Source organism: Adiantum capillus-veneris, chromosome 5 (genome assembly GCF_014529385.1).
Source record: "Adiantum capillus-veneris isolate H3 chromosome 5, ASM1452938v2, whole genome shotgun sequence".
Classification (NCBI taxonomy): domain Eukaryota; kingdom Viridiplantae; phylum Streptophyta; class Polypodiopsida; order Polypodiales; family Pteridaceae; genus Adiantum; species Adiantum capillus-veneris.
Window position 1 is genome coordinate 50,582,614 of NC_140935.1, and position 10,391 is coordinate 50,593,004.

Below are 10,391 nucleotides of genomic sequence, written 5' to 3' on the forward strand. Positions count from 1 at the left end.
TCAGCTTTAATGCTCTACTCTTTAAAATTTACTGCATGATGGATCGTTAGGCGTATCATGGATCTTTAGGCGTCTCTGATGCCTGAAGATCCATTAGTCTCCAATGCCTGAAGATCCATTAGACTCCCATTGCTCTACTATTCTCTCCAAATTGCTGTTTTCCAGCCATGTTCATAAATAATACATCCAACAAGTTGAAACCCATAATGCGGCAATATGTCCAAATTTGACGCATAATACAGAAATATAATGTCAAATCAAACCATAATGTCTAATACCAAGATATTAGCAATACAAAACATAGAGCTATAAATCTTTGCTACTCGTAGCATCATCACAATGCAAAGCAAGGTCATCAATAAAAATCGATCGTGTCCTTCGCTTCTCCACCAATGGCCGATCAAAATGGTCATCTCTTTGGCACATGAAGCTTGCCATATATGCAGCATAACATGGCAAAGACCTATTTCTAAGTTTATATCTCAACCATATAAAGAATTATTAAGAAGACTTCAATGAGTTTTTGATAAAACCTTACCAATGTGTGGGCACTTGAAAGTCAAAGATCTCTATATCATCATCCTCTACTGGTATGTATGAGGAGGAGGCTCCCACATCCACAAAGTGAGAAGCTATCAAAGGTCGAAGATGATTCTCAATAATAGAATGGTCATTCTCCATTCCAAGACAGCACCTTCCTGTATGTAGACATGCTCTCAAAATTGGTCCTGTCCCTGATCCAAGCTCCAAGACAGTGCTATTTGACGCAGTTAGAAACTCCACAAACATGAGCATGAAAACAAGACTTTTCTCAATTCCTCCTCGCCAACTTCCAAGATTGCCTGCTTGTTTGGAGCGTTGTGATGATGGAAGAAAATGTTTAAGAATATAAGAGTCCAAACTTTGTTGGAGCTCTTTTCCTATTGCATTGCCTTCTTCAACATGAAGCAAAGGTGTGCAGCCACGTCTTTTTAAAAGAAGCACATGAAATGCATTCTCCTAAAAAAATTTAAAAAAATAAATATCATTTAATATATAATACATCAAATATCAATTGATCATGTTACATTATGTAATTCTTATTGAGACTTACCTTCACCACAAAATCCCTCTTTCCTGCATAAGCATATGGCTCTCTAGTCTCAGCCAGCCATCGAAGATGAACCTCCATCCGAACTTTTGAGACCATACGCTCAACAATGGGGAGAGAGGATGTGGAGCACAAAACAAGAGTCCATCCACCGTCATCCATACAAGCTGCCGCAATGCCCAATGAGTAGAGTACATGATCATCAGAGATATCATTCCAAGAAGGCATAGTCTCGTATCCTACAATTAAGAAACACACAACATCCTTTTTTCATATCAACCCACCATGGACAATGCTTTCTCTCCCAATCACTAAGAAGAAATACACCCGAGGACTTTCTATCCTCTCGGAAAATAGTAGAAGTATACATGCAAAATGATGGAGGTGAAAGCATTGGCCATGCTTTACAAATATGAGGGAGAGTGTTTATCTTCTTGCTACTCAACAATGATAGAAGAAACCTTCACAATAGATTGTTAAACTTGAAATTAGACAAGGTCTCCCAAAGTACCACATAACATTAAAAAAGAGATCAATTTAGATACCTGTAAACAACTCTTCGAGCTGCATTTGGTAGATCAACTTGCTTTATGGCTGGACTAGCCACGATCATTTCCTTTGAAAGAGGCTCAAAAAGGGTATCTCTATACCGAAATAGAATATCATTGAAGTACTCGCCCAATGTCGGATGCTCTGGCAAAGTCAATTGCTCTCCTCCAATATTTTTCTCCACCACTTGAGAAAGCATCCATACCTCTTTTGCACACCATCTTATGTACTCATGGTCACCTCCAAGAATACCATAAGAGCTTTTCAAATTATCATCTGCACCAAGCAAAGCAAGCATAGAAATCTTCTTCTCATGAGAGCATGCTGCAATTGAAATTTGATATAGTTTATCCAATGTGATTTTCCGAGAGCTATCAAACATTGGCAATCCCCAAAGCACATCAAACCAAGTCTTTCCCAAGCTTGGATTGATGATACACAACATCTGCAAGTACAAGATTAACTTCAATTAATAAAAGAGTACTACAAATGTTATCAACACAAAAGCATTGCAAAGTAGTCCCGTAAAACACTCACTCTATGAATCTTTCGCACAAAAGTTTTGGTCACAGCTTTTCTTATCAACATGAGTTTGTGCTCGCGCTCTTCTTTAGGGAGACCACTTGGGATCTTCTTCTCGTCTTTGTCCATATTCTTTTTGTAGTTTGCCTAAGAGGTTAAGAGCAAATATATTGGAACACAATAAAAAGATTTTGATGTTACATGCTTATCAAATGAAGTTGTAGACACACTCACAGAGAAAACCATCTGAGCAAGCAAGGATTGCGTAAGAGGATACCAAACTTTACGACCTCCCGAAGCCTCTTTCACACGTGCTCTTTCAATAGCCATTTTTTCTACAGGTGTAAAATCCTCCATAAAATCATCCACATCACAAGAGCAAAGAGTGCTTGTGTATTGCAAATAGTCCCGTAAGCTTGTGAAAACAATGGCATTCTCATTCATTCTGCCAAAAGAATTAACAAATACAAAATAGAACAAAAGGATTCAAAGGTTTCACATATTACTTTATAAAACAAAGTAGAACTTACAGATTGAATCTCTGAAGAGCGGCCAAGAGTTTGACTTCATGTTTTGGCTCGGGATCAATAAACTTGGCTCTGATTCTAACATGTCTTTCTTTATCTCTTGACTATACTTCCTTAATTGCTTCCATCCAAGATGCAGTTCTATGATTGCCTTCCCAAACAAAAAACATCTTTCCGGATAAACATGACCAAACTGGGTCTTCCACAATCTCTCTCTCAAATTCCTCATTGATAGCCACCCAATGCTTGTCCCATGTGGATTGGATCTCGGCATCCACTAGTTTAGTTGTGCCATCAGGTAGATGTAGAGATAGAATAAACAGACCTTTGATGGGAACATACCCTTCCTGGATAAAAGCTCTTTTTAGATCTGAGAGGTCCGGTCTCAACTCTCGAACCCTGGTGTTAATTAAACAATGACACAAGGGTACTTCAGGAACTGCCTTACCCCTATGTATTGTAAGAGCTTTTAAGATATCGGATCCCAATGGTTTGTCAATGATAGCAGGCACATGCTCATCAATTTCTTGCTCAAGATCATCATCCACAATCTGAAGCTCATGATCAGCATCCTGAACAATATGCTCCACTTCTTATATCTCACCCTCAAGCTCCATAGGAGTCACCTCTTCCACTTCTTGTGGCTCATTCTCGGAACATTTTGTTGCCTTCTTAGACTTCGGCTGAGAACTTGAACCAGCAACCTGCTTTGCCTTTTTTTGGCCACCTGCACGTGTCATTCTATTGACCAACAAAGTGAAGTTAGAATATATACAAAGTCAAGCTGCAAACCACATACTTTTACCGCAAACTTTGTGCAAACAAGTCATGCCATCTCATGTGTTTATAAGAGACACTCCAGTGTACATACGACAAGACAATTACATACGACAAGACAATTACTGTATGTGTGTGAGGAAAGCTTTACGTTTAAGGGTGGTTATGATTGTTTCCAGGTATTTTGCCAGCGAAATAGAGAGGCAATGTGTAATCAGGTAATCAGGTGTGTAATCGGGTAATCAGGGTAATCAGGTATTTCGCCAGCGAAATAGAGAGGCAATGTGTATTTCGCCAGCGACATAGTGAGGCAACGTGAGTATTTAAAATCTTAAGCAGTGAAAGTCTCTCTCTCTCTCTCTCTGCTGCGCACTCTCTCTCTCTCTCTCTCTCTCTCTCTCTCTCTCTCTCTCTCTCTCTCTCTCTCTCTCTTTGGTCTATGCATCGATCAATTGGAACAAATGGTACTTGACTTTATGCAAGAAGAAGGCATTGAAGAGGTCACTATTTGCAATGCGGTAATCATGCTTTTGTTGTATGCGGATGATGTAGTGCTTCTAGCACACACTTTAGAAGATGCACAAAAGCTTATGGTTGTCCTTGAGAACTTTTGCTTGCATAGTGGGCTGATTGTAAATGAATCCAAAACAAAGGTTATGCTTGTGAAAACCAACCATAAGGAGAAGCCATGCATTGTGTACAACAACGAGACACTTGAAGTTTTTGAGAGCTTTAAGTACCTTGGCCTTGAGGTTCCATCCAATCACAAGTGGCATGAATGTGCTATGCATCGTTTGGAAGCGGGAAAGAGAGCATATTATGCATTTGAGAACATGTGTAATGCAGGAAACATCAAGTGTTGGGTTCTCAAGAAGTATCTTTTTGATGCATTGGTGACACTGGTTCTTCTTTATGGAGTTGAAGTGTGGGGCGGGAGCATCTCAAAGTCTACTTGGAAAGAGTTTGAGAATGTCCAAAAGCGTTTTCTTACAAACTTTCTCCAAGTTAAGACACAAACACCATATATGCTCTTACTTCTTGAGTCGGGATCTCTTCCAATTGAGGTTATGGGCATGGAAAGGGTTGTGGAGTACATGATAAAGATGCGTCAAAACCCCTCACATCGACTTCCTACAATTGCATGGGAAGCAAGCAAAAAAGTTCAAAAGACGCATAAAAGCAAGATCTTGAGCACGGGATGGATGCAAGACATAAAGAAGTGGTTTGGGAGATGGGATGCATTACACTTGCTACATGATGCTTCAATTGACTCTCAAGTGAATGAAGCTTTTCTACAACGCCAATGTATTACGGCTTGGGAGAAATCCGGTGGGTCACGCTTCATACATTACACCACCTATATTGCCCCCAACTACAAAACCATGTTCTTCGCTGAGAGAGGAAACCGTACTCACACTTACATGCTTGAGCCTATTCCCTTGTCCGCGATACGCACTATCGCATCAATTCGGCTTAGCTCCCATTTCCTTCGATGCGAGATAGGGCGTTGGGGCAATGGAGAAGAGTCAAATCGATTGTGCACATTATGCTCACTGCAAGTTCGAGAGTCTGAGTACCACACACTACTAGAGTGCTCAGCTTTTGATCACATCCGAACTTGCTTCTCTCACATTTTCAGCTATAACTTAGACCTACACACTTTCCTCTCCCAGCCAAAGTGTGGGCTCTCCATTGCGACTCTCATCACTACAATTTTGGAGCATCGAGAGTCACTCATCAGCCATACACATACTACATCACATGTAACTTTGGTCCCATAGGTCATATTTGACCTTCGAGGACGATAATAAAATCTATCTATCTCTCTCTCTCTCTCTCTCTCTCTCTCTCTCTCTCTCTCTCTCTCTCTCTCTCTCTCTCTCTCTCTCTCTCTCTCTCTCTCTCTCTCTCTCTCTCTCCCTATTTTGCCAGCGAAATAGGGAGGCCATCCCTGTCTCAAACGAGCAGCCAATGGTGATTGCACCAGCAGCAAAATTGTACCATGACAGTACAGCTTGAGGCTTGTGAATCAAGTCCACGCGCAGACAACAACATGAGACTTGGCCAAGAAACCACAGAATAGATAGGCATTTAAAACATAGCGCGACTAGAGCTACCTGTGGGAGAATTTTCGTGCACGAGCAGCGAAATTGTACATGGCTCTCAGTAGGAAAGCCCATCTGAAAAACATGGCTCAGCGAAATTGTACATGGCTCTCTGAGAAGACCCGATCCACCTGGTCATATGCGAGAGGAGTAAACAGCACTCATAAAAATTCAGCAAGCATTCATATGCTCACCCTGTACACTCTCATGTGCACTCTCATATGGACTTACATGTACTTTCTTGGACATGTGCACATGTGGGCATGGCTCCAAGGTTAAGATTATCATCTGGACTTACATTGGGTTGAAGATTATGTCCTTCTCGAATGTCAAAAGTTTGAATTTAGATACAATTCAGATCTTGGAAGTCTGAACTTTAAGGTGAGCTTGTCATTCTACTCACTCGAGATGTGGACATTCTACTCACTCGGGAGCACAGACATTTGGTAAGTTTTTGGGGTCCTGCACATTAAGTTCGCTTTTGCCAACATATTAGAGGACATGGACTTTTATTGCAGGGGAGTGTTATGTATGTCACTCTGCAATTTGGGGACTATTAGTGCAGGGGAGAGCTATGTAGGTGGCTGGACAGATTCTATGTTGGAGATATTGGACTGAGACTTCACTCTCTAATCACATGCCAATTTTGATGTGAGGAAAGCTTTACAGGTATTTTGCCAGCGAAATAGGGAAGCAATGTGAGAATGTGAGAATGGTACCAGTTAAGGGATTGACTCAGTTAAGGTATTTTGCCAGCGAAATAGGGATATGAGGGATTGACTCTGTTAAGTGCCTCAAGGACCACTGGTCCACATTGATTGAATGTTACACCTACTCTTGGCCATTGTTCATGCACCAATCGTATGTGACACCAATCGTATGTGACTCAGAAGATTAAACCTGTATAGTTGCATTGATTGTGATATGAGGCTTCTTTTGTCCTAGAGTCAAAATCTGTACACTAGAAGAAATCCTTGAATGTCTATCTTAGCAACCCTATGGTCATGCAATAAGTACAAGCAATGGTCATTAAATCATGTGAATTTATTGAGGACAGAAACTTCTTCCGTCTTTGAAAACTGTGACAATCTCTATGCCTGTCCTTAAGAAGCTCTCAAAAGAAATGATACTTTCTATTGCTAGGCTTTGGATTCCACACTTGCTTTATTGCACTCTAATAGTCACATTGCGTACTTGCTAAGCTCTCTATGTAGGTGGCTGGACAGGTTCTATGTTGGAGATATTGGACTGAGACTTCCAATTTTGATGTGATGAAAGCTTTACAAGTATTTCACCAGTGAAATAGGGAAGCAAGTGAGAATGTGAGAATGGTACCAGTTAAGAGATTGACTTAGTTAATGTATTTCGCCAGCGAAATAGGGATATGAGGGATTGACTCAGTTAAGTGCCTCATCATCATAAGGGGCTTTCAAGGACGACTGGTCCATATTGGCTGAATGTTACACCAACACAACCTGGTGGCCCCTGCCCCCAACCTCAGCTATCAGACGGCTGACCGCACCTAGCCAGGTGTATGGGACCAAAGAGCCCACAATAGGTTACAATGTTGACATAATCCAGTCTCAACTAGCCAAGAATGTCTCAATTAATGACAACTAGTGTAATGAAAACTTCATATAATTCTTGTCCAAGAATGCTCAATTATTTAATGAAATTTGAACTAAGTTTCTTTAACATATTGTTGACCAATGGATTAACCAAAAGACTCATCACAAAGTGATGAATAGCATCGGTGTCTTGAGAATAGCTAGAGACAAACCATCCCACAGAGAGTCAGAATTCCGCAGATTATATGTGTTTGTTGTTGAATTCCCTGGTTTGTGCATAGTCAATACATATCTAGGGACTAACAATACTAGTATTTTACATCTGTACCTATTCATGAAAATGGCCAATGATCTACCGTATAAGCTGCCATGTTAACTTCTCCATGATCTTTAGAGATCATTGTGAACACCTTCAGTTGGCCTCTATGAGGGGGAGGTTTGCCAGTGGGGGTTTGGCCCATTATATGTATATTGATTGAGCTTTGGAGGATACAAAGGAGACCAAAAGGCTGTTGAGATACACAAAGAAACTGTCTTCTATTTGTAGAGCCATACCCAGCTTTTACCTCTGCGTCCTAGGATACTAATTGAGCACCAGCATAACTACATCTTCAAAGTTATTACAAAGGAGCTGAATAGAAAATGCCATATATTTACCATATTACCATATATGCACAAAACTCTACACTTTTAATAACAACCCTAAGTCCCTATTTCGCCAGCGAAATAGGGAGTGTCCAGCCTTTCTCAGCCTTTCTCATGAACCCTCTGTCCCTATTTCGCCAGCGAAATAGGGAGTGTCCAGCCTTTCTCAGCCTTTCTCATGAACCCTCTGTCCCTATTTCGCCAGCGAAATAGGGAGTGTCCAGCCTTTTTCATAACCCGCTGTAGGGAGTTAGCTATTGAGGTCGGCAATTCCTGCCTCCTGCCACACCTAGAGAAGCTCATGCGTTGCCTCGCCTAGAGAAGCTCATGCGGCACTTCCCTTGCCACCGAAAGATGCACAACTGGAACAACCAACTCCCTTGATAGATGAGGTGAGAATTGGAACAGTCAAGCAGAGAGAGAACTTACCTTGCCACCATATTTCGCTGGCGAGAGAGAGAGAGAGCATCACGGATATCATTGAGACAGAGAAAAAGAACATGTACCTGCAGTACTGAGGCGCCAAGAGGAACAGATATGGTGAGAACTGGAACACCTGCTCCAAGCCAAGCAGGAAAGAACTTCGTTGGCGAGAGAGAGAGAGAGAGAGAGAGAGAGAGAGAGAGAGAGAGAGAGAGAGAGAGAGAGAGAGAGAGAGAGAGAGAGAGAGAGAGAGAGAGAGAGAGAGAGAGAGAGAGAGAGAGAGAGAGAGAGAGAACTTCACATTTCTGCCATATTTCGCTGGCAAAATAGTAGGGTGGAGAGAGAGAGAGAGAGAGAGAGAGAGAGAGAGAGAGAGAGAGAGAGAGAGAGAAAGAGAGAGAGAGGGCGTCCACTTCACACGTCCTTTTTTGTGGACGGGTGCAACCCCATTACACGGATACTCATTACCTTGATAATTTATTCTTGTACATAATTGCTTATAACGGATTCTTGGTAATTTATTCTTGTAAATAATGTATTTTTGTATCGGTAATTAAACAATACTTACTTGCGAGTATTTTAGATAAATAATGTAGCTTCCTATTTCGCTGGCAAAATAGGGAGAGAGAGAGAGAGAGAGAGAGAGAGAGAGAGAGAGAGAGAGAGAGAGAGAGAGAGAGAGAGAGAGAGAGAGAGAGAGAGAGAGAGAGAGAGAGAGAGAGAGAGAGAGAGAGAGAGCAACAGAGACAGAGAGAGAGAGAGAGAGAGAGAGAGAGAGAGAGAGAGAGAGAGAGAGAGAGAGAGAGAGAGAGAGAGAGAGCAACCTGTATGTGGATGGGCAATTTTTGAAAGCTAGGATTTTAAGAATTTAAAACCTAGATATCGAATCAATCATAAGAATCATTTTAAAATTAATCATTTTTTTAAATTAACCATTTTCTACAAGAAACGTGGAATTGTGTAAACGTTTCATAATTGAAAGAATCATTTTAGATATTGACCCAATATTTGCCTCTTCATATAATAATTACCTAAAATAACTCTGCATATAATTACTTTGTTTTCGACACTTTGAAGTCATTCAATCTTTTATAATTAACTTATTCACTTTAATAATAAAAATTTATTAATTTTAAAGTCATTCAATTTTTAATAATCAATATTAACTTTAATAATTAACCTATTTAACTTAGAGTAGTATTTAATTTATGTTAATGTTCACGACACTGCCTTGCAACATTTCTAACTCTGCAAAATGGCTGATGATCTTCAAATGGCCACTATAGAAGATTCCACGGGCACAATACTTAACATAGAATGCACTAATGGTGCTGCTACTCTTGTTGTTTCATACCTCTCTTCATACTTCAATCTATTGGAAAACACAATGGAATTGCATCAACAGGCAGACGAGAGGGATGGTACTGAGCTGCAATATGCGATTCAAAGCACTATTGGTCATAATGGGAAAGAACATCATTTAAACATTATGTTTGGAGAGAGGTTCTTTGTATCTGGATCTCATCCATCAACCATAGGTTCTCCTCACAGCATTGTTGATGTTATTACCAAGTTGCCATCACATAATGTCCTGAACATTGCGTTTAAATTGGTATCTTCAATTCACCAGGCTACTGAGCTACCACGAAAATATGATCGAAATATTTTTTTTGAATTGCCACCTTTTGTGGATGGACCAAAAAGTAAAGGTATGGAAACAAAGTTCAGTGGACATGTGTGGAGTGAAGATGTAACATCACGAGTTTCAGGATTTAAAGGGATAGTTAGGATAAGAAAATGTGCAGGCCATCTGTTGTGTGAGAATGAACTATGTCCTTATATTCAAAGCACACGTACAAAGAATGATTGCCATTGGAAAGGTCGTGTACAGAAGGTCCCAAATGTTGGCGATACCACAAATGGATCTTTGAAGTGTCTGCAACTGTCCTCCATTTTGTATTGCCTTGTGTGTCTGCAAGATGTACTTATGTCTCCCACATGATAGTGAGATGGAGCCAATAACCCGGTGTGTAATTCATTTAGGATATCATATACATAGGGTTGGTGATGGATCATCAAAAAAGGAATTTGATGATATAAAGCAGAAGGTGCAAAACATAGTTCAGCAAGGCACAAGTTCAGGACCTAAAAGTTTACAAAAGCAAGTGGCAGAGGACTTGGTGCT

The 10,391-nt window shown here is 40.5% G+C and overlaps 1 pseudogene; it reads right to left on the bottom strand.

Annotated features, from left to right (window-relative positions):
• Nucleotides 1–306: 306 nt before the first annotated feature.
• LOC147457292 (uncharacterized) lies at nt 307–3,428 on the bottom strand (annotated as a pseudogene).
• Nucleotides 3,429–10,391: the final 6,963 nt, after the last annotated feature.